At 37.6% G+C, this 25,149-nt stretch overlaps 1 protein-coding gene across 2 annotated transcripts in view; it reads left to right on the top strand.

The window, feature by feature from the left end:
• Positions 1 to 25,149, top strand: part of Bmpr1b (bone morphogenetic protein receptor type 1B) — a 241,735-nt gene that overhangs the window by 72,331 nt on the left and 144,255 nt on the right. The window contains exons 2-3 of one of the 2 annotated variants that reach the window (XM_059266351.1): positions 13,621 to 13,685; positions 24,178 to 24,273. The gene's annotated coding sequence lies outside the window, so the exon portion shown is untranslated. Of the gene's footprint in view, positions 1 to 13,620; positions 13,686 to 23,944; positions 24,274 to 25,149 lie in introns of those variants that run through there. The other variant, XM_059266352.1, reaches the window with a different exon arrangement.

The following is a 25,149-nucleotide window of genomic DNA, read 5'->3' as shown; positions in this document are numbered from 1 at the left end:
TTACTCACCCAATGCATAGCTGGGTTTTCGACATGTACTATTAATACTGAACATTTGTTACTTGATAGTTGAATTAATTAATTAATTTGTTGAGAGCAAAGGCTTTCTTTTCTGTTGTCAGCAGTTTTGATCATAATTAATGTAGCCAGGAAGTGTTTATTTTTTAATATGGAAGCATTCTTTTTTTAATAAGTGCTGTCAGAAGTTCAGTGCATAAAGTGATCAGAGCAGAAATGTCATAGCTGAACGTCTATGCTCTGGCTTCCCATGATGCTCTTATGATGACTTATAGAACTCCTGACCTCTTGTGACAAAGAGTATATGGGAAATCACAGTATAAACAGAATTGGCTGCTATGGCAGGTGGCACATGCCCTGACTTTGCTGTTTGAGTTTGGGCAAACCATTTAACACTTTAAATTTTTTTCCTGTCTTTGGAATAAGAGATTCATTCTAAATGTTTCTTTCTGGTTATGAAAGTGTATCTAAATATTTCCAGTTTAGCCGAGCCTTGTTATTGAAGCTAGGCTACACATTTTTATCACTAGTGGGGCCTTGCCTCTGTTCCTTCTAATACTAAAATATTCTGTAAGAACAAGCTAATTTCTACCTCACCAGGACATTTGTTATACTTGTGTTTGTTGTTCTTAGCATGGATGTTTATTGTCCTCAGGATGGAAATTATGCCCTGGTGCACAGAGCTTCCCTAAATCCTTTAGCAGTGCACATTTTACTAAGCAACTGAGAAGGTCTCATCCCATACAATTTTGAATACTGTGTAAGCTCCTAATATTATTTCAAAATATTAAAATATGTTCTTCCATATGGTTATTACTGACCTTTTGATAGTTATTTGTGATCTATTGTAATAGTGTGTTGTTCAGGGTTTCTCATTTCTCTGTGTAGCTTTGGAGCCTATCTTGGAACTCACTCTAGACCAGGTTGGCCTTGAACTCACAGAGATCTGCCTGCCTCTGCCTCCCCAGTGTTGGGATTAAAGGTGTGTGCCACCACCGCCTGGCTTGTGTTAAGTTCTTTTATTGATGGTTTTGATAGTTTTTTCTGCTGAACTATAGAGACCTCTTCTTGTATTCCTATGTACTGCTTCTCATTGACTGTTGATTGATTTTAGTTGTTCAAGTTATGGAAAAGAGAGGAAAGTATGCTTTTAACATTTGTGACCAGATAGCAATTCAGACCAGTTTGTATAGAGCAAACAACCCATTAGACTCTTCTTTATCTACTTTTGTTAGAGCAGAAGAGAGCCATGCTTTTGGAGTCAGACATCTGAATGTAAAAATGTGAATCAGAAGGAGGTCTGCACACTTTCACTCATACCTGCCCCACACACTCACTTGTCTTGTAACAGGGTTTACTATGTAACCTAGGCTCATGTTCCTCTTTTTGTGCCTAGGATTACATGTGTGAACCATGTTCATGTTTAGACTCCTTATTCTTGCTATTATTTATTTATTTTTCAGATAAGTTTTTGCTTGTAGTTTGGACTAGGTTTTAACTTGTGATCCTTCTGCCTTAGTATCCCAAGAAAATCTTCATTTTAAAATGAGAATACGGACCCCTTTCTCAGTGTTATTGTGAAGGTCAGTTGAGATAACATGTATTAGATACCTGACTTATTCTAAAAACTCCACCAGAGTTAATTATTTTATGTTATTTCTTAAAACACAAGAAATCTGTAGTACATTCTCTAAGCTTGAGTGGTGATTAGCATTATCTACTGTAGATATTTAAAGTCCAAAGGAATCCATTTATTTTCTAACCTGAGTTATGTAAAATATTTTGAATTGAATTTGCAAAAGTTACAGGATATTCTTTTCTAATTCTACAAATTTTCTTCTGGCTCCACGCATCGAAAGACACTGAAAAAAAATCAAAGGTACAGTAACTTTGGTTAAAGCTGGTCCAACTTTGCAAGGCTGAGTTTTCTGGATTTATCTGGTGGCACACTGGAGAAGTGTTCTTCTTGTTGAATGTGTTTCAAAGAAAACATATTCTGACTTATCCTTTAGACTGAAAGAACAAATTGTGCGTGTCTGTTTTCATGTTTACATGTACGCACCGGAGTATTGATACGGCAAACACATCTGACAGCACTCCACAGCTCTGATCATAAAGCAACAGCCCTGTGGTGCAACAATGGAACATCTGTGGAGCTGGAGAACACAAAGGGACATTGGGGAGTGAGTTCCTTGGCACTCAGGGAAAGCATCAGCCAGGAGTGCACTTAGAGAATGACATGCGACCACACAGCTGCAGAAAAAACCAAACCCAAACAGTCTCTCAACACAAAATTTTGGCTTTGGGCTTCTTTAGTTTAAATATTGACTTTTGAAAGAGGATGAAATTTGATCTGTGCCATGTTGCAGTATCTTTCTCACCACATGTTAAGTCACAACAACACCACCTTTTTGGATAACCAGCACCATGTTTTTCCTGATTTACAACCCTGGTAACTTTTCTCATTTGAGGCAGACATTACATATGACACGTGTTGGAGCTAAAGTTAGCTTCCAGCTTACCTAATACATTTGATATTTCTGACTTATAATTGTTTGGATTTTTAAATTGCATTTAAATGTAGAGATTTGTCCTTTTTTCTTTTCAGAAAAACTGCAATCATAGAAAAAGAAATAAAGTCAGGAGTAATTGTGATGCATGACAGTTAAGTTTTATAAGAAAATGCAATACTTAAGCACTCCTAAAACACATACATACACATGCACACAGCATGAAAACAAACATATCATCATATTTAAATTGTAGAAAAAATTCAATTTTAAATTGGTCATAATGTTATGTTTTCAATGGCTAATCATCCTTTATACAGTGTGTATTTCATGAGTAGTGAACTCTAGGTGGGATGATGTGGAAAATCTCCCAGGGCCTAGGTAATTTTAGGGCCTTCCCTGGCTGTGTATAAGAGGCATAGGTGTCTTCAGTAGGATTTATGATTTGACGTTCATGCATGAAACAGTATTACATTTTATTAGTTAAATTTAAAGTGGACATAAAAGTTGAAAACCTCAAAGTTTGATGGCTAACTTTGTTATTTCCAGTTACTGAAACTATTTGAAATGGCAGATTTATATTGGAAACTTTTCATGAACTGAGCCAGCTGTTCCCAAAGAGATAGTATAGGGGAGTTAAAGAGCTGATTGTTGAAGTTCCATGAAGGGAGAGAGGGACCTTGAAAAAGTATTAGCCAGCTTGTAATGGAAAAATAATTTTATCTGGGAAGGTGACGGGAGGAGACAAGAAGACTTGTATCTGTACTGTATTTATGTATCTACGTTGGAGGGAGCTAGGGATCCATGACAGAATATCTCTAAGTTGTATCACATGCCAACCCTGTAATCTGGGGGCGGGGGAGACCATTGAATTAAAGGGTAGTCCCTGCTTATGTGTCTCACCAACAATAAGCCTTTTAAGACACATCATATACTTTTGAACTCTGCTAAATAGGAATAGAAACACTGTTGACATCTCAGAGTAGTGGCAACAAAAACTTAAATAGAGAAGCTGCAGAGAACAGGACAGAAAGCCAAGAGTGCTGCAGACCAAGCTCTCTCGATACAGATAATGGACACTAGTCCTGTTTGCATTAGTAATTGCATAGCGTTTTTGTATAGCAAGGGATTGTCCTATTGACTAGCTCTTGAAACAGAATGTATAAACTGTTGTGAGCATAGCTCAGAGCACATGAGGTCACACATGTTCTTAAACAATCACTGTCTTTTTGTGTGTTACTTGAAGGTATCAACAAAAGGTGCTGGTGATAGCGTGCTGGTAGTTCTCATACTTCGACATGTGTATACGCCACACGTGTGGCCTTTCATTCAGGGAGCTTTCTTTTTTGCTTTCAGACATTTTGGAATCCTTCCAGTCAGCCACTTAATTATATTTCCGTGGTTTATTTTGCTTTCTTTGCTCAGGCAGCTAATAAACTGACAATGGAAATGATTAGGAGTTGCTGGCAATGGTGACAGCACCCTGTCCCAGGTCCCCTGTCCTCTCCTTGACAAGACCTGGATGAAACTGAGCCTCCACCTGGGAGAAGGTTGTAAGGCTCTGCCTCAAGATTTAGAGTGCAGTGGTTTTTAGAAAAAGTACAATGCCAAGTTAAGAATGATAATATGTTGAGTTCTGGACAATGTTTTAGTTATTGTTTAAAAAATTAGGGATTCTTCTTTGTCAGCCATGTGAGTGCCTGTGAGAAAATGTATACTTTTTTTTTTTTTTTTTTTTACACAGAATTATTAGCACAGGGCAATGACATGACTTTTCTCCTCCATCGGTGGTAGCTGGGATCATTATGTTGAAACTTGACAGCAGTTTATGGATTGGGTAGTTGGTTGTACACAATCTATGGACTGCTGGTGTTTGAGATCTCAGTTGATTCTGGACTAAGTTGATGAAAGTGCACAGACTGTGGCATTATCCCACCTGCTTTATTCCTGGTCTCAGTGAGTGTAGTGACACAAGAGTCAGATCCAATGCTGTTCACGGCTTATTATGGCACATTTGTTGCTGTCAACATTTAACACTATTAGGATGCTATTAATTGTCTAATAACAAAATTAAAGAGTTTAAAACCTCTGATCTATTTGCATACTTTAGTTTCGGTGTTCGGAAATAGGGTTTCATTCTGTTTCTCATGCTGTCCAGGAATGCTTACAGATACATACAGATAATAATGAGAATAAAAATATACTGGACAGGGCAGAAACATTGGAGTCAGACTTATGCAGGATTCCATCCTAGGTATATTTTTGGGGATTTACTAGTTTATAATCTCTCTATTTAAAAAAATAGAGAAGCTAGTGACTTTGAAGTATTAATACATTAGAAATAGTAACAACATCTTTGAAGAACTCAGTAAATTCTAAATAAATGTTAGTTTCATGTTAGTAATTGGTTATCTTTACTCTTTGCTTAGGTATAACTTGATACAAAATTTAAACTGTGAAATTATAACTGTTGATCATGACAAACTTTCACAAATATAATCACTGAGAAAAAGTTTTTCAAGACACTGACCTCGTAAATACTCCAGTCATCCACCCAAGTTATTAGCCAGAGTTCCTGTGTTAGTCCACACTGCTAGCAGCGGTGTAAAAGGAGAATTTCTTTCCCAACCCTTTCTAGCAATGAACACTATTGCAACTAGTATTGATTCTCTCAGGTCAGTCTCACGTGACCTTTGTCATTTTCTCACATTCATAGAAATTGAGATTAATGCCGTGGTTGCTGGTCTTTTTATTGTATATTTCATGTTTTTTGCTTATGAAGTATTTTTCCTCACTAATTTGTATATTTTCTTAATATATTAAGCATGTTAATACTTTATCTTTTAACAAATATATTCATAGTTTTGAATTAATTTTATTATTAGAAGATCTATAGAAGAACTCTTTGAAATCTTTTCTCCCCCATGGAATTTTATTTATTACTGCATTGACTGCCAGCATTTTTACACCTAAACTCCAGGGTTTCTCATTCCTGGTCTCATGCATCCGTTCTGTGGCTGGTTTGGAACAAATATTCTGGGTTTTATTACATTGTGGTCATTTGTCCATCCATTTTTGGAGTTTCTCAGTGAGTATGCCAGACTGCCTAGGACTTACTATCCTCTTGCCTGAGGTCTCTGTGTTCTGGAATTACAAGACTTTTAACTATGTCTGATTCTTCATTTTGTTTTTCTAGTTGTCCTTTAAATAAAAAAGAATACCTATAAATGCCAAAAACCATCCCATCACCAGAGTAGGAAAATTCAACCAACTGGGAGTTCACATTTAAAATCCCCTAGTTGACTTCTCAGGTAGAAATGTTATTGATAGTAATAGTGCATAAAAGCTATTAAGCTATGCAGGCCCATGTTTCTCTGATATCACATGATTTCAATACATGACCTCATTTTTATATTACTTAGTAGTTTAACTTAAAGACTGATAGGCAGTTGTAGTAGTTAATCACCTTGTTGCTATGACAGAAGTGACTTAAAGAAGGAAGACTTTGTTTTTACTTACAGATCGTGCTGGCAGGACGTGGTGGTGGCAAGAGCTCATGGCAGTTGATCACATTGTATGTGCAGCCAGGAAGCAGCTAGAGATGAGTGCCGATGCTTAGCTTTGTCTCCATTTGTGTATAGATGGCTTATGGTGGGTCTTCTCACCTCAGTTAATCTACTGTAGAAAATCCCTGAGAAGCATGCACAAAAGTTTGTCTCCTCTCAAGTTGACAAAATATATCAGCCATCACAAAATTTTTTGTCTTTGAAAACTTTCTATAAGAATATTTATTTTTAGCAGTTTCTGTGACATTTTTCCTATAAGCCCAAAATGGTAGGATCTCTCTTGCTTTGTTCATCTATTATTTTAGCTATGTAACGGACTGTTGCAATCCATAGTGGCACAGATCTACACCTATATGGTGGTCTCACAGTTTCTGCCGGTTAGGAATTGGTGGAGAGTTGGGCTGTTAAATCTTGTCAGGGTTTCCCTGCATTTATTTGGTCAGCATTGGAATGGAGCAGATGAGGCTGTGCGTGGTGGGGGTGGATGGCTAATAATCTGGAATCTCTTTCTGCATAGAACCTGGGCTTGTCTACTGTGTTAATTTAGGTTTCTTCCTACTGTCGGAGTCAGCAGTTAATGCAGTAGCTGACTGATTCAGGGAAAACATTACAGTGAGCAAGGTGCGAACTCCTTGCCCCTTTGTTTAGTTCATGAAATCAGAGAACTTCACCTACACTATGGTCAAGAACTCCAGTTGAGGGATGCATATAGTAAAGGAGTATTACAGGAGTATTACTGTGGTCATCTTTGGAAAGCCTGATCTTCAATCCTCTGATCACATCCACTCACAGTTCTCCTGTAGACAAAGCATCATTGTTTCTGTTTCATAGTCCCAGGCTCTTTCTGTGATTAGATGCGTTTACAGTCCAAGGTACTGGGAAGGTGCAAGCAGGGGTAAGTGCCCTTGACTGATGAAAATTTTTGAGCTGAAGAGGCTTGTGAATACCTTTGAGCTGACAAGAAAAATTCCCTATCTTCCTCATATATTCAATGTTGGACAACTATGGAAATCCCAATTGTTCTTCCTGTTTACAGGAGAAAAGAGCCAATAACCACCCTGTTGGCCATATTGCCATTTACTTAGTGAGGCTCTGTCTTTCTCTGAAATTGTTCCTGGTGACTCTTGGCTCTTACCTCTGTGCTCTGGATTCCATCCTTTGTGTTATCAGTTTTTTTCTGGAAGGTGTGGCCAGTGTTTACCACCAATGACTCCGTTTCTTCCTATGCCTTTAAGTTTGAAATAATATGATTCTATAACAATCTCTAGGGTTTCTTATATGTCAATTTATAAATCAGCATATTAACAACTAACTGTATTAGCAAAAGCTACACACCCCCAATTTAGAGGTAATTACTTCTTTATCGGGGATTATTTGCTGTGAGGATGGTGCATTAACAGCACCTTAGGATTCTAGTAGCCCTGTTTAGTAAAGAAAGTCAGCTCTTTTGTCTTTAAGGGTCATAGGAGACCTTTTAACCACATTCCAGCACCCTAGTCTCCATTCTCATATTCCTAAGTGTACTAAGCACTGTCTGAGTTACTATCTCACCCTTATTTGTCTTCTGTCAGTGCCTACCACCATCTAGTCCGGTACTTGCTTTCACTTTCGTCTCTGGTGTGATAAAGGGTGCAGAAAAGTGTGGTTTTTTAACCCAGCACAACCTGTCTTTATTTTACATAGTTTCTCTAAGTTTTACTGAAAACTATACAGCTTATTTTTTTTTTAACTTATCCAGCTCTATCCACGACTTAATGAAAAGAAGTCAGACATTCCCAGATTCTGCTTCTGCATCTCCTCAGCTGAATATCTAGAGCCCATTAGGTACATATTCTGTTTCAAATGTCACTGGGCTGCACTTATTACTGAATTTTCTTCCACTGTAAAAACCACTTTACTGTAGCATGAATCCTAATTGGTCTTAATAGTAAAATCCCAGAGCCAGATATCGGGGTGAGTGCTGAAAGGTCAGAAAAGTAAAGGAACCAGCTACTAGAGAGACTTCTTACCTCTACTGAATACTCAGCCTAAACGTTCCTATCTCCACCCAGCCATATCACTTCCTGTTTCCTCCTCCCAGGTGTTGGGATTAAAGGTGTGTGCCACCACCGCCTGACTTCTAGTGGCTAGCTCTACACTGTGATCTACAGGCAAGCTTTATTTATGAGAGCACAAACAAAATATCACCATACTCCACCTTCTAGTGACATAGTCTGGAGGCAGAACCAGGATGGCCTGAAGCAGCAAGGAGCTGTCCAGTCATTCTGTGACTCATGGTACTTGCTTTTTTTCTGCACATTGGTAGTTTGGTCTTTGTAACGGCATAGTATCCTCTGGGGTGGGGTGCTGTTCAAATGCTAAAACTTTCCAGAGCTGTGTTCTGTTGAGTAAGGTGTGACATCAATCAAATTTTATGATCTAGCCTTGAAAGTCATAGAATGTCACATTTGCCATGGTAATAAATTCCCAGATTGAATGAAAAGGAACTGACAGTCTCCCCCCACCCCACCCCACCTGCCCATGGGAGGAGCCTTTAAGACATGCTGTAAGAATGTTCTGGGTGGGAGAGATCATTTTAGCTATCTTTAAGAAAACTCTGCCATGGTGATAGGCTTAAAAAATGAGGAAATAAAGTTGCTGATCTGGAAGGAGTTAGGGGAGAGAAGTGGATATAATCAAAATATATTACATGAAATTCACAATAAATAAGAATATAAAAAAATCTGCCACATCTCTTAATATCCACTTTACAAATTAACTAAAGTTGTTAGAATGCTGATTACCTAATTTTGTGTTAAAAGAAAAACTCTTAAATCTTTGCTTTTCACAATCAAATCTTGTTGTTTACACATTTAATTTCTATTTATAGCATCTAATGGTATCCTAACTTTTATGTTTTTCTTTTGCCAAAGCCAGAATAATAATTGTGGGTGGCACATGTTTTAAATTACATTAAGTTCTTAGCCACACAGAATTTATGAATGGTAATAGTTTTATTTGGCTAGCTACTCAAAAAAAAAAAAAAAAAAACCTTAAGAAAAGAGGGAAAATGTCACTCAAAAAGAAGAAAAATTATTTCTCTTCCTAAATTCTACATATGCATTGCTATTTTGTGGTAGGTCCTAGTGATTCCTAAAATTAATCTTGTAAAGTATCAATAAGCATGTGACTGAATTTCATGACTATGAGCCACAAAAACCTTCATTTAACTGATGAGGTTGTAACTGTGTGCCTTTCTTTACTCTCGGCCATGCCAGCCTAGCTGCCCTTCTATCCCTAGGGGTGTGTGGGCTACGTGTGCTTTGGCAAATTTAGGGCTATTTTAGATGTTTAGTCTGCACAGGCTGGACCCTTTCACTGCGTTATTGCCTTGGATTCCTCTCCACTTTCAGCAATGGCATCACCCAGCTTGCTTTTGAGGGAGAGCCAGAACACAACAGCATTTAAGATCCAAGACCCAGAAAATGGCTACACTTGTGAAATGTGTACAGAACTTCTCTGAGCTTCCAAAGGACCATGTTTTGTAAAGCCCTTTAAAATGCCAGGCGGTGGTGGCGCATGCCTTTAATCCCAGCACTCGGGAGGCAGAGCCAGGCAGATCTCTGTGAGTTCGAGGCCGGCCTGGTCTCCAAAGCGAGTTCCAGGAAAGGCACAAAGCTACACAGAGAAACCCTGTCTCGAAAAACCAAAAAAAAAAAAAAAAAAAAAAGCCCTTTAAAATGAACCAAATGTGGCAAAAATCAGGGTAAATTGTCTTAGTTCACAATAATTATTTTATTGAAGAAGTCACATATCTTGGCTATTGATATGGCTACCAACAATGATAATTCAGCCATGTCAGAAATGAATCAATGTCTCTAGCGAAACTAAGATAGTCAGGTATAGTTTTAATGAGTTCTAAAGTAGAAGTGATGTATGATCTAGTGCAGTAAGTTAGGATTTAATTTGTTTAGTCCAGGTCATGGATGCAACTTCCCTTAACAGTTCGTGCTCCGTGATGTAATGTGAAACCTAGGAATTAGTGAATGTACTATGAATGCTAGTGGAATTGTTCGTGTGGTTTGTTTATTAATTGCAAACTGATTTTTAAAGATTTTTGAATTATCTTCAAGCTTGTAGGCAATTTGAGTAAAATGTGTTTTGGGTGGGTAACTAGAGTAGTATCATAGTCTTATCTTGCATTGAGTGGGTGAATTTTTAATTATGTTCCCTCAAGTAGTTATGTATTTTGCTTAGTAATAGATCTAGGAGCTGCTGCACTGGGAACTTGCAGTAGTGAAAGCAGATGTTTGTTGATAGGTCTCTTTCTTGGGATGTTACCTGTACTTGACATACCTAACCCACAATGGCAGATTTACTCTACCTGTTATGAATAATTAAAAAGCAATTCTGGATACTGAGGTGTGTTGTTATTGTTTTTTGCTCTTTTTTGGGGGCCCCACCCAGCTCCCAAATAAATCACACACAGAGGCTCATTCTTAATTATAAGTGCTCGGCTTTATTTGGCTTGTTTTTTGCCAGCTTTCTTAAATTTAAATTATCCCATCTACATTTTGTCTCGGGGATTTTCCCATTCTCTTATTTCTGTAAGTCTTAGTCTTACTCCATGGCTTGCTATGTAGCTGAGTGACTGGCCCCTGGAGTCCTCCTCCTTCTCTGGTTTCTTCTTCCTTTTTTTCCCTCCTAGATTTCTCCTTCCATATATTCTTTCTGCCTGCAGCCCCGCCTATCCTTTCTCCTGCATTGCTATTGGCTGTTCAGTTCTTTATTAGACCATCAGGTGTTTTAGTCAGGCACAGTAACACAGCTTCACAGAGTTAAACAAATGCAACATAAACAAAAGTAACACACCTTAAAATAGTATTCTACAACAGAGGTGTGTACCTATGGTTCTGGATATTTGAGAAACTGAGACAACAGGATTGCTTGAGCCTAGGTTATCAGGGCTAGCCTGGGTAATATAATGAGATACCACTTCTGAAAAAGAAAGCCATAGTAAGGGAAATGTATCTTACCTTTGTGTGTGTGTGTGTGTGTGTGTGTGTGTGTGTGTGTGTGTGTGTGTATCCTTCTTAACAGATACAAAGTTATTTACAAATTTCAAGCCACAATATTCTAGAAGTCTACAGAAAGAATATATAAAAGCCAGTAGTTACATTGAGCATTCCAAAGGAATTATTTTTATCCAAATTATTTGATTATTTAGAAAAGTAGTCAATGCTTTCTATCATTTTTATTCTTAATGATAATTTAGTTTAGAAAGAAATATATTCCTAAGGTATAATGCTCCTTTTAACCAAATGTCTAGATGGAATTTTAATAATTTGGTGAATAATAAATTTTAAGTGAAACTTGCCTTTCAATGGATAGTTATGTCATTCGACTAAAATTTCAATTTCTTATATTGGCTTAAATTAGTATGTCTCAGCTGTGCCATCTATCTGGATCCCCTGGAGAGCTTCAGAGAGTGCTAGCATCTGGGATCCCTGTAATGACTCTGGGCCTGTTCATTTATGGGTATGACTCAGATATCTGCATTTGTGAAAACTTTCCAGGTGGTTTTAATGTGCTGCATATTTAGGAATCACTAGCTGGAAACGACTCCATTTTTCAGCCCCGAGTATTGGACTTCTTCACGTGCTCTTCCACCTGCCACCTCAACCCTTCTTATAATGTGGATGGAGAATAGTCTCTCCCATGGAATGTTCCATGGGCAGTTTTTTCTGTCTGGAATGTCCTTTCTTGATATTATCACAGAGCTGATGATGCCTTCATGAACCTCTGTGGGTTCAGCTTAAGATAATGCTTTTCAAAACACAGTCTTGTGTTTTGCTTTCATTGTTTTATGCTTTGCTATGAGATATTATCATATTCTTTGATTCTCACTTCTTTCTGGAATACAAACTCAGCGAGACAACCAGCTCCCTGTCATTTTCTGAGGTCTAAAACAAAGCCTGTTAGATTGCAGTTGTCAATAAATACTTCTGAATAGGTGAATATAAATGCCAATGCAGAAATGATAATGGTAACATGCATATTTATATTTTCACTCCTCTAAAAAAGCTGCACGAGATAATTCTTTAAATGTTACAGATCTAGATTAAAATGAATGGAAATGTGAACAGGCAGAGACGAATAAAACCTAGAAAATGTGGATCCATTATTGGAAGTCTAAGGGCAGTGATCATGACTGGATTGATTATTGCCCCTGGAGGAGTTCCTCTCTCCAATGGCCACATTCCTAGTCTTCCCATCACCTGCAGCATGTTTAACGTTTGAAAGTTTCCCTGGCTTTCTGATTATCTGACACTATTTTCAGAATCCAGATAATCACTTTCTCTTCCAAAACGTCACCTCTGAGCTCTGTCTCCAGTACTTTCATCCTTTCTGTGCTACATCTTTGCTTGTATTGCTGTATCATGGTGGTTGCTGGAATTAGCTCACCATCTTTCTCCCTTACTAAATCCACTGGAATCAGAAGAATGTATCTCTGTGACCAACCCCATCACAGGTACTCAGCGATGTTGACTAAATGAAAGCATCCAGTAAACACAAATGATTTCTTAAGGCCTATTACTTGATTACGCTCCAGTTGAAGGCCTTACTTCCAAGAATATGTGCTTAGCACAACTTATCCTTGATGGCTATAAAGAAAATAAAGGAGGACACAAAGCTGGCAGGTTGGAGGTCCTGGGAGGAGTTGAGGAGGGTGATTATGATTAAAATACAATGTAAGAAATTCTCAGGGAACTAATAAAAAATTAAAAAAGAAGCATTAGAAGTGGTAATTAAGATTGCAAAAAGGTATTTGTTCGGAGTATAAGTAAGTCAAAGTAGTTTTTAATAGTATAGTGCAATAAATAGGGTTTCCTAAGCCAAAGAGTAAAGTGTGATGTTATGTACTCTTAGGAAATTGTGGAGACAATGAGTCTGAGTACTGGCTTCCAACTGATAGGCAGCTTGTCATCTGAATAAGGTTTTCAGGACTCACTTGGGACTTTTTATACATTATTTACTATTTTTGATAAACTTTTCAATAACTGCTATTCAGACAGATGCCTTTTCCGGTAACACCTGACACATGTTTTAAAATGCAGCTTTTAATTGCTATTGATTGCTCATAAGCTCATGACAACTTTCAGCACTGTACTTTGAACTTGGTTGTTCTCTTACCCTCCCCCCAAAAAGGCAGCGACCTTTGGACACGTAAATACTTAAACTTCTCTATAAAGATGCTTTGTTAGCTTCATAGGTACAGTTGTTATGCTTCCGGCACTTAAATACCTGTTAGAATCACCTTAACAGTTGGTCTTCGCTTCAAAAGCTCAGAAGCACTATATGCATAGTTTCATGTGGCGGCAATATTTTTCAGAGACTGCCATATGGTCATATTTTTATTGCCTTATTTTTTATACCATTAGGTTCCACAAAGTCATATTGAGAGGGGCAGTGATGTGATGAGAATTTTGCTCCTGGGAGCTTGTGAGATGTATGAAATTTTATTTATATTCTTCTTTGATTTTTTAGGAGACAATACATCAGTGCAGGCCAAGCAGTTTGCCACATTCCTCAGAGGAACGCCAGAAACCTTGGTAAGAAGTCAGAGCATCCAGGAAATGTTTCTTCTAATTTGCACCTGCACTAACATATAGTTGGAGCTAGTCTTGGTTCTGGCTTAAAATCCAGCCCCTAGGAGTGGACAGTAGGAAGGGGCTGTTCTGTGAAGAGGCACGAAGTGTGGCAGCGCTGCACATGGCATTTCAAGTGAATACATAGTGGGGAGAGTTAGGGGGCAACATGGGATTTGTGTTATGCGCACGGAGGAAACGAAGCTGAAAGTGTAGGATCCATTTGTGATCAGGGATAAGGCTATACGCCACACTGAGAAGTCTGACCCTTTTGTCAGTCAGAGGAGGCTTAGCGACAGAATGGAAGCCTGAGGAAGGAAAAAGGGAAATGGTGACAGGGACTAGACTGGGATCATTTCAGTTGTTGAGATTATGTGAAGCCTGAATTTCGCCTGGTTTCTCTTTAAAAATGGGGACAGTGGATATATGATCCTGTGTGTTGTCAATTTCAAGCTCAGCATGTTTCAAATTAGAATATTATATCACAGGAAAAACATTTCTACTGAGATATTTTCCTACACTAGAAGATTTATAGGGGCCATGAGTTTTTGTGAGACTGCCTGAATTGAAATTTTCTTTCGATCTTGGACACCATGGTTTATTAGCTTACCTGATTCTTTGAACTTCAGTTTCTGTGTGTATAAAGTAGAAATACATGCAACTATGCTGGTTATGAACATAAAATGAGATGATATGGGGGACTACACCTCTTAAACACATGTAGGGCTTTGTAGTTGTGAGTTACTAGAATTTTACACCACTTGGAGCTGGCCAGTATCAGTAAAGTTGTAATTCATTAACCTAAGATCACATTTTGAGTTTTCTGTACTTGGAAATATTCTCTCATATTTTGTACTGGTGTTTTTAAAGTATCAAATATGAGAGGCAGTTTGTTTATTTTTCTAGATATAAATATTTATATAAAATGAGCCAGGCGGATCTCTGTGAGTTCGAGGCCAGCCTGGACTACCAAGTGAGTCCCAGGAAAGGCACAAAGCTACACAGAGAAACCCTGTCTCGAAAAACCAAAAAAAAAAAAAAAAAAAAAAAAAAGACTATTTTATTCAGTTATTGGACATAAAAGGCCTTTAAAACAAAACAAAAATGTGAACAAGCTAATTAATAATAAGATGTGTTATTTTGTCTCTAGTTGGGTCATGGAAAACTAAGTATAAACATACTCTTCATCTGACATGTGCTACTCTAGCCATCTTCCTTCAGGCAGGTGTCAGCACTGTTCTTGTTGGCTAAGATTGACCCTCATAATGCAACCAACCAGGTCAGGGAAAAGGTCAGAGTGTATTTCTCCATCATATTCATCTACCTCTGTGACATTATGAACACTTCCAAAATTGTCTTCAAATGCCTTGAAAACAGAAAAGATCACCTCAACTTACCTCATAACCTAATTAGTTATTGCAAATGTATTATACACAGCAGTATTACATGCAACAGTCTTCAACTCTAATGAATCTGTAAGATAGATTCTCCATCTTTTGTCTTTTCATTATTTGTTGGTCATTTTTGTCTACACATAAGACTGTTTCAGCTTCTGTCCATTAGGGCAGCTAATTTAAAAGAATATTACATTTGTATATGAACCAAAAAGAGTAAAGGGTGGCTCACTCATTTCTTATTAAAATTGGTTTTCTCTTTTGTTTTTTCTTACTTCCTCTTCATTTTTTTTTGAAATATATTTTGATTAGAGAAAACTGGCCTTGAAATGAATGATGATGATTCTCATTTTGTAGTTTTCAATCCCACCAAATGAAAGTGTGCTTATTATAAAGTAGTAAACTAAGCCATTGTTGTTTTTGTTTTAATTTTGTTCATGAATTATTAGACTTAATTTACATTGCCATTTTCACTGCCTAGTTGAACTTAATCATCCAGTGATATTTTTATGAGGTACTGCTAGGTGATTAATAGATACATTTTTAAAAGTCAACATAAATTTTGTAGATGGGCCTTTCCTGCTGAGCTGGTGTCTTTGCTCTCTCCTGGCTGGAGGAGGAAGGGCCAGTTGCCTTAGGGAGTGTCTTAGTTTCCTTCCTTGAGCTGATATAGATTGTCTTCTATGGGTGGCTTCAGGATGACCTCTGTGACCTTCCTGCTGTAGAAAAGGACACCTGTGCTACTCCTGAGTTTGATTGCAGTTCCTTATAAAGTGCAGATTTTTTTTTTCTAAAAAATAAATATTCCATTAAGTCAATGGATATTAAGGAAGTGAAAAATATCTGTGAAGAGTTGAGGGGTAGGGAAAGAATATAATCAAAGTATGGTGTATATTTTTTAAATTAAAAAATGAAAAAAACAGATTAATGGTACATTTCTAATGATGGGTGTGTATATATTCATGAAAGAATCTTCAAATGAGTCGTTTCTAAAGAAAAGGCATCAGGTTTGGAAATATGGCTCAATGGTTAAGAATGCATACTGCTTTTGTAGAAGACCTGAGCTCAGTTCCCTGCTTCCATGTCAGGCAACTCACAACCACCTATAACTCAAGCTTTAGAGGATATGATACTTTTGTTCTCTACTGGCCCCTGTACTCATGTACACACACACACACACACACACACACACACACACACACACACACACACACTTTCTTTCTCTCTCTCTTTCTTTCTCTCTTTCTCTCTTTCCTTCCTTTCCTTCCTTCCTTCCTTCCTTCCTTCCTTCCTTCCTTTCTTTCTTTCTTTCTTTCTCTCTCTCACACAAAAATTAAAATTAATAAAAATAAATCTTACAAAAGAGACCAATAACAAGAGTTGAGCTTCACCTTATGATAAAAAGAAACAGATTACTGTCAGACCAGATCACCATTATCATCTGGACATTAAAACTCTTCCTAGGGCCTTATTGTCACATGGACCTAATTTCTATTTTGCAATTGTTGTAAACAATATTGAATTAGTGTGGAATAATTTTAACAGTTTCTTATGAAATGCCTACTTTGTTATATTTTAATAATTGCAAATTTTAAAAATAGGAACTGCTTGAAATTATATTGCAGATAAATGCTTACCATGTTAAACAACACTTTTTGAAATTCTCCTCCTTATTAATCCTTTTGTATTCTATAACTTCATATATAAAAACTGAAAAACCATATCAGCTTGAAGCTTAGGTACAAGTACCTAAAGTACAATTAATAAATAAGAAGAGAAATTGGCACCATAGCCAAGTAGCAACAACTTTAACGTGACAATAACAATGTTACTGATTGTTTTTACTGCTACAGATTTGCTAAACTAAGTACAGTTGAGCATATGCTTTGGTTCTGGTTATGTTTATTCTCTCCACTGTGGGGTTTAGATCATTTTCTGTTTGCTAATGGCAAGGTGCTTTATTTTGATTTGGCATGAATTTGGTGTGCTGTCAAACGAAAGTGAAAAAGGGCACACTTTCTTTGCTATGGCTTGCATATTTAGGATATTCTTTCATCTCCATTTATGTATGACATTGTTCCAGTTGAAAGGAACAAATGGCCTATTTACCAATTGTGCAGCCAATATTTCTTCAACTCATAATGGATAAATGCTCAAATAAAGGGCAGCAGTAAAGGTTAGTAGACTCATGTGTGATTTTCCTGTGGGGTCCTGGGAGCACAAAGTATTTATTACTTGAGAACAAAGAACCTTAGAGTTCAAGGTAAGTCACTGTGTATATGATATGACTAATAATAGGTCCCCAAAGGAAAGAGAAAGGAGAACACAGCCCACACCTTCCTTTTAACTAGGTGTACTGTGCATTTTCTTCTTCCTGTCATTTATATTGAAAGTCTCATACTCTCTCAGGTGTAAAATGAGTACAGTCTTGGATTACTAATGTTCTGCTTGTAGCTGTTTGCCCCTGAGATGTTTCATTCCTATGTAGGGTAAAAAACTTTGTGTTGTTCATCTCCGATTAAGTTTGTCAACAAAATAATTCAAAATTATTCATGGCTTAGCTTTTTGTTTTCCTAGCCTCTAACTTTAAGGAAACATTAAATTTAAGCATTAGTACAACCAGAGTATAATACCTGTTTCCTAGCATTATCTTTTAGTATATTCGCAAACCAAATGTGTCCGTGTAGGTCGTTACAATCCTGAAGATATAATTAACTAATTTTCTCTGTATTTGTTTTCTTTTCAATTTCCATAAACTTTAGTGTAGAAGAAAAAAAAACTTTCAAATAAATAAATAAACTTTCAAATAAATAAAACCATATCTTTATCAGTTTTTTCTATTAAATGTTTTTAGTAGCATGTAAATGTGACATTTTTGAACAAGATTAGATTCCTTTTTGTCCTTTACAAAATAGTCCACTGCAACTGTGGATAAATTTAAATTTATTTTAAAAACTGCACAGTGATACATAAATAAAACTTGTAATTGTTGAATCTTTGGTGTGTCTTCTATATTATTTAGTTAACAAGTGAGTGGTGATGTCTATGCAAGGTCAGCTTTGCTGAGCCACAAAAATACACTTGTTTGGTCTGTATGGCCTGAAATGTAGTGGATGTCTAGTGTAGAAAAAGATGCTCAGTTACCACTAGCCCTATAGAAATGACAAGGAGATTGGACTTCAAATTTACTAGTTTTACTATGAAAAATGAGAGATGACTGCAGATCTTTCCAAGGTGTAGAGAAATTCAAACCTTTGTCCAGCTGCTGGCTATGCTGTGAAATGATACAGCCTATTTAGAAAACAGTTTGACGTATTTTTTTAAATGTTAGAATATATTTGTTCTAACACACATAGGATGATTTTTTTCCCTAAGCATTTTAAATGTTGGGGGATATTTGATAACACCCAGAGTTTGCATTTGCATTAATTAAATAAAATTAACCTTGGGCCAGGAGGCTGAGTTAGCAACTAGTTGACAAAGTAATCATAGAGTATCAGAGGCATCTGGGAGAGATAGAGAGATGTACTGGAAGGAGGAGGCAGGGATTTGAAGTGGCACAATATTTTTGGTGTGGTGGAGCAGAAAGATGCTGTCTTTGGGAGATGCCAGCAAGGAGAGAAGGTCAGCTAGGTGCTGCTCAACCTCCCTGAGCTAGCAGGTTTTCACCCCAGCCTTTGAATCTCTGGTCTTATTTATAAATGGAATGATAGAGATTTAATTAAAGCTACTTTTAGTGGCAGAGGCAGAGCCAGTGTCTGTGGGAACAGAACTCAGGCTGAGCTGCAGCCTGAGTGACCAGGGCAGGCTAGTTAACTACGGAGTTGAATTGGTGGCTGAAAAAATAGTAGATTAAGGTGCAGCTACTGGGCCAAAGTTAAAACAACATTTTCACTTATTGGTATATACCAAATATTAATGAAAATTAAGTTCAAGAAAATATGAACCTGAATGTTTATAACATCCTTTTTCATAATGGTGCCCAAATGGAATCCAGCTCAAAAGTCCATCAGCTAAGGTATGGTTATATAAATTCTGGCATATCTGTATAATGAGACACTATTCTTTAATAATATAAATTGATCTCAAAGACTTTCACACTATGGTAATCCCAGTTTAATAACGAAGAGGCAAAGGCGTGTGTGTAGCTCACCATCCACTTTGAGAGGTGACTCTAGACTTGACACCTCCTGTAGGAAGTTCTGCTTCCTTTGCCATGCTTGTTTGTGGTTTTAAAACATCACCCCATCCTTCTCCCTCTTCCATGTGGGGAAAGCTTTTAAAAGAATATTGTTTCACTTGTCTAATTTTGCACACTGACCTCCCATCCCTCGAAAAACAGCTTAGGCTCCAGTGCTTCCTCTTTTATAGCTTTTTCACAAAAGATAGCCCATGTAGCATGTTAATGCTTTTACGTTGCACATGCTAGTGGCTTCTGTGCCACGAACCTCTCTACTTTCTGTGATGAGCTCTTTTCAGTTCCTGACATGTTGGATTTTTCCAAGGCACTTGCATTGCTGACCTTACCCACCTTATTACTCCAGTCATGAGCCCCTTTCTCTTGCTCTGGTTTCCAGTGTGTTTAGACCTTTCTTCCTTAGCAGATCCTTAAGATACCAATTTTGGCTCACTCTCATTAATACGTGGTGACACTGAGAGATCTCATGACTGTGTTAGCATACAGCTGGCCATTGTCTTTTCAGCCATGTGTCCAGCAAATACTGTGTATTTATAAATATTCACAGCTCATTTTAGAAACTTGAAACCTATGCTGTCACTGAACTTGTTCTTTATTGGGCAGAGTAGGAAGTTTCCCATTTTAGGGAGTGTTGCAGTAATGGGATTTGCTGAGAAGGTGCCTGTAGGAAGAACATACAAAAAGGTGAATGCAAATAGAAGTTTATCAAGGGAAAGGTGTGTAAGGAAAACCCAGAGGGTAAATGAGTTGCTGCAGAGACAGAGAGGTGTGGTTGCTACTGTCTAAGGCACACTGATGGAGAAGAACAAATGGATTTACAGACCATTGCTTCTACTGAGTAAAATGAGGAAACAGTACAAATATTTATCAGATGATGAACGTATGATCTGGGTGGTATTTTAAGTAACTTGTATGGTTTCTGATGGAGACTGTATGCTAATGGTATTTGAATTGCAAAAGAATAGATGTTTTCCTGTACCATAGACCAGCATATTTGAACATCTACTAATCATGTTCACTAGGATTCAACACATATCAAGTTCATTGTGACTAAAACTAAAACTACCCTCTTTTCCCAGCACCCTATTGTGAACTTGCTCCTTTTCCTGTAACCTAGCTTGGCAACAACCTAGCTGCCCAAAGAAGAACCAGCCTTGACTTTTCAGAGGCTCTTTTCCCATTTGCCAAGTTGAGGAAAAGGCATTTGAGCTCTTTGGTGCCACCCTCTAACTTACTAGTGCCTTCCTTTTGCCACCTTTCAGTACTCAATATTAAAATTCTCTCCATTCTCTGAGAGAAGCTCATTAGGCCTATTTGGTCCTTACTGGCATGTTCCTTGCTTTTTCTAGCCTGAGTGGTATCTATACTTAGTTTTACAAGTGATATCTAGGTGGTATGTGGTACTATAGTCCAGTCATAGACTGGTGTTCGATCCCGGTTTTCTATGACTGATTTGTTATGTGACTTCTGTCAAACCACTTAATAACCTAGCTTTATTTTCTTTATCATAAAAACACCAAAAGTTTGGTCATCTGCAGGGATCTCGAGGGCTGAGCCATCTCTCCAGCTCAGGGCTTCATTCTTTGTGTTGAAAACGTCTGTATATTTGGCACATGCATGACATCATGCTGCCATTACATCACTCCAAGTGGTTGTGCTTCTATGAGTAGTATCCTCCTTGGTGCTCTTTGTCCCCCCACCCCTAAAGCCTGTAACCCGTGGAACTGTTTCCTGTTCCCAAATGTCATGCAGCTGGAATCACATGCTGTGGAGACTTTTAACACTAGTTCTTTTCTCTTAGCAACTGACTGGATAGTTTCATTGGAGTGTCTACTTTCTCAACATCTACTTGTACTCCATTAATATTGATCTTGTTAAGAGCAATGCTTTACTAATGGCAGCATTTCTTTTGCAAAAGAAACCCTCATCCATCCCAAGTCATACTGTGGTGTCACAGTGTGTGCACCACAGTTATGGGATATTTAATAACTAAAAATCTAATACATTAAATTTTATTGAAGCAATATATGAAATTAGTAATGTTTTGTTATATGTATTTCACAAAAATTCTAAGAAGAAATAAGATGGTTAAAAGGTCAATAAAATAAAATATAAAACAAAATTTTATAGGCTGTCCTTTACAACAGCCTAAGTGATTTCTATATTGTCTTACGGCCATGCCAATCTTGACTTCCACAAGCGTTATGTTTACCTCAGTCATTCTCCCTAGACCCTAAATTGTGAACGCTATTTCAGAGTCAACAGTACCCATCTTTATGGAAGAAGCCCTATGTACTTGGTAAAGAGTTTCAATGTAAAGATGTCTTAAGCTTTGTTGTACACACAGGACTGTTTAATTATCATCAGAACACTTTTTTTTCCCAAAATTATGCTGTGCTTAAATATGGCTTAAAAACAAAACAAAAATGAAACAAAACAAAACAAAAAACAAAAACAAAACAAACAAAAAAACCAAAATTTACAATTGTTAAATAGATCTTTTTATTTCTAAATAGACAATGGTTATTTTAAATTACAATGGATTGAGTGTGTATTTTTGCTGAATTTTATTTTAAAAATGTCATTATTTCTAGAAAGTAGAAAATCAGTTCTTTGCAAGCGCTCATGTTATTACTGCTAAAAATGAAAGATATAAATCGGTGATTGCATGAGGATTACATCATTTTCAAAATTCTTTGTGTGTGTATGTGAAAAATATCTGAATCTTGGAACCTACCCTAAATAGAAATCCCAAGTTTGCTAACGTGACTTTTAGAGTCCACACTTCTTTCTCTACTGCATATTTTCCCTAAACATTTTTTTTTTTTAAAGATTTATTTATTTATTATGTATACAGAAGAGGACACCAGATCTCATTACAGATGGTTGTGAGCCACCATGTGGTTGCTGGGAATTGAACTCAGGACCTCTGGAAGAACAGTCAGTGCTCTTAACCTCTGAGCCATCTCTCCAGCCCCTCCCTAAACATTTTGCATTGTCTGCGTGTACCCCAATCAGAAGGAGCTGTGTGCATGTACACATGTGCACCATCCTTTTCCTGCCCTTCTTTACCTTGTTATCCTGTCTGTGCCTCAGTAACTTTGCCTGGGGTATCACATGACAAGCTCTCTGTGGTAGAGAATGCTAGCTGCATGTATGCTTGATCCTGTTTGCTCAGTTGCCCCTCCTTCTTCATTGTCTAGCTAATGTACTGGCTAGCAGCTAACCACTCCTCTAACTTAGATTATAAGGCCTTTGAGAGCAGAAATGTTGCTTCTTCTGTATCTAGCTGTACACTTCTCCCAGCAATGAGTTAACTTAGTGAAAATATTAATTACCAAATTAAGCATGGGCGATGTGGTTCAGTTGTTAGAAACTTAATTGTATGTAACATTTTTAGACAGTTTACTTATAACAGATTGTCTCCTTTACACTAATTTTGTGCCTATGAATTTTTGTTTTCATTTGTTGTTTTGAAACAGGATCTCAATTTGTAGCTCTAGCTGTCCTGGAACTCACTATGTACTCCATCTAGGCTTGCCTCAGACTCACAGAAATCTGCCTTCCTCTGCCTCCTGAGCGCCTGAATTAAAGGGGTGTGCTACCACACCTGGCTGTGAATATATTTTCTTATGGGTAAGACTTTCAGGAAGTTTTCACATAGAGATGAAGCTAAAGATGAGTTTTGAGAATCACTATCCTGGTGCAAGTGGCCTAGCATCTGAGTAGTAAGGAAGGGCTGTGGTTAGGGTTTTGGCTCTGCTATTATGTTGCCACATGACCCTGCTGAATAAACTAACAGACTAGATGAGGGTGGATCTTTAAGATCAGGATCAGATCATTTCCGAAGATTCCCTCATCTTTGATTTAGTCAAGTGATACAATTTAATAAAACAAACAAGTGACTATCATTGGCAAAAGTATTTTCTAATCATTTATAATGTGAATATTACATATTATAGATAATAGGAAATTTATATTACCCACAATCTACATATTGGGATGGCTTAGTTTATCCTTAATCTAAGAGTCCAAAGTAAAATAATTCAAATTGTCAGAATTATAAATCTACACGTTAACATAACATGTTGATTCACATAATGTTTAGATTACATTTTAGTTTCTTTCACCAAATGCATAATTTATCTGTTTAATATTATACATTCCAATGCATTTCTATCATTCTGTAAGTGAACATATGTCAAAAAAAAAATCTCTCTGTGGCCAATTACTCATTCCCCGCAGCCTTTTTTTTTCCTTTTAAATAAGAAGCAATATTAAAACAATTATAAAACTGCTTTCCTATGATTTAGGTCATTCATATTATGTATAGCCAAGTTTTGCAAAGTTTAATTGAATGACATTTAGGTAGGAATTTTATAAAAGTTTGAGATGGTGTTGTTTGGACAGAACAAAAGCAGTATTTCCTTTCTTGTCTTCCCCTTCTCCTGGCCCTCTTCTCTCCACCTGCTTGAGAAAAGCCGTATTTCTTCAGACAAGCCTCATAATTGCCCCTCTGTGCCTGATTTGGGACTCAGGAAAGGCCCGTAGCATCTGTAAAGCTGGCAGCGAAATGGTATTTCCAGGCAAGCACAGGGTTGCTGGGTAGTGAGCCAATCCACTGCTTTGTCCTAGCAGCTGAGAACCTCGCCGGAGTATTACCACGGTGTTCAGTAACACAGACCTGTGCCATGAGCAAGGAGAGCTCTGAGCAAGTGTGAGGGTCAATATTTATAGACCACTACGTAGCTGCCTTGCAGAGGGACAAGGAGAAACACGCACACCCAGAGCCAGGCAAGGAAGACAACAGTGGAGGGAACTTTAATTTTGAATGTTTGTTCTGAAGAAAATTTCTTTCTGTCAGGTTCAAACTTCTGCTGAATCACAACCATTTGGCGCTGAGCTATGACAAGAGAGGAAACAAAAAGTTAAAGGAGCAACCGGGGCCATACGTGAAGAGGTAAGTAATTAACCAGTTTAGGCTGGTTTTTACTTGTAAAGCCCATCTCCCTGTTGGCTGCCTCGCATCAGTGGGCAAAGGGCTGTGGGACTTGGTACAGCTTGTAAGGGGGGGCTGCCGGCTCTTACGAATGTTCTTGGAGGCAGTGTGGGTTTGTGTATTCCTGTTGAGAATGCCTGGACCTTCTTAGTGTGGGTGGTGACAGCCACGCTTGAACGTTGATTTCATGCTCTCTCGTTTCTGTCAGACTGAAGTCTGCCAGTTGGTAACTTCCTATTTAACTTTATATAACATTAAGGCATTAGTCTTAGTTAAGTTTTGTGGTCTAAAGATGGAATATAGAAAATGCATGTCAACTTGTAGAGATGTACTTACTAGACAGTATCAGAATGTGGAGACAGGGAATGTGGGCAACATAGGGGCATTTTGACAAAACAAAACTTCACTGGATAGTACACTGAAACAGTTACTGCTATCTTGGGGAAGGGACTGAACCTGGAGTGACAAGAATAGCCTTCCCTATACAGACTATCAAAGACAAGCATTTTTGAGATAGTCCCTGCTTGTCCAGATGACTTGCTGTTAGATTTTTATGAACTGTGTCCCCCTTCTTAATATTAAACCCAAGTCAGCATCTCCAGCTATGGATTACATTGGTGTTTTCCTGTTACTACAGGTAGGAAGTTAAAAGTTTCCCTGTGTGTATGTATTGCTGTGGTATTCTCGGTTATGCTTATCTCTGATCATACTAAAAGCAACAATACTGAAGAGCACAGAAACCACCTTCTGTGTACTTTCCTGTTTAGAATACTCTTGAAATGTTTATGCTTTTATATTTTTATTTATCGTATGTAGTTTAGAGAGTCAGGATTTTGC

The sequence above is a fragment of the Peromyscus eremicus genome, chromosome 6 (genome assembly GCF_949786415.1).
Source record: "Peromyscus eremicus chromosome 6, PerEre_H2_v1, whole genome shotgun sequence".
NCBI classification, from domain to species: Eukaryota; Metazoa; Chordata; class Mammalia; order Rodentia; family Cricetidae; genus Peromyscus; species Peromyscus eremicus.
Note: the sequence above shows the minus strand (reverse complement) of the source record. Positions and strands in the feature narration are given on the sequence as shown.